We start from the raw sequence: 769 nt of genomic DNA on the forward strand, positions 1-769 counted from the left end.
GTTAATGAACAATTTTATAGCTGACTTTTATGCAATATAATATTTTTATTATAAAAATTATTAGAATTTATTTATCTTGTGTCCTAAAAATATATATTAAGATTAAAAATTGAGAATATTTTTATTGGAAATACAAAAAACTTAACTTTTAATGTATTTATTTTATAGTTATTAAATGAAAAATTTAAAATCTTCCACTAATACTAAGTTTGTCATGTGTCTTTAGGACACATATTAGCTAAACCCAAATTATTATTATTATGTTATATATATTTTGCCTTCACTATCAAAATTTATTGAATTTGTCACTAAACATGATTGATACTTGATAGTACAATCAGAAAAAGAACCAGAAGAAGGCGGAGAACAGCACAAAACTAGAACTAGTTTCATTTATACGAAGTAATGTGTATAAGGTATCTTTTGAAGAGTTAGTGTTAGTGCTATGGTGTTTGATACCGTGTTTTGGTTATTTTGTAGGTTGTTGGGCTTGAGTTTTTGGTCTTAATCGATTAGGAGATGTGTATTTGTTTTGGTTTTTGTTTGTGTTGGGTGTTTTGTCGTGCCTTTTGTTAGGATGAGACTTGTTGTTTTGATAGCTCAACTTATCTGTTTCGTTGAGCTTTTAATTTTTGCTCTCCGTTTGTGGTCGAACAACCCAATTAAAGATCGAAAAATAACTTTTAATAAGTATAAGCAATAACAAGTATATTTAGTAAATAGTTTTTAAAATTTAAAAATATTATAATAATAGACAATAATATAAGAA

The sequence above is a fragment of the Arachis ipaensis genome, chromosome B04 (genome assembly GCF_000816755.2).
Source record: "Arachis ipaensis cultivar K30076 chromosome B04, Araip1.1, whole genome shotgun sequence".
NCBI lineage: Eukaryota > Viridiplantae > Streptophyta > Magnoliopsida > Fabales > Fabaceae > Arachis > Arachis ipaensis.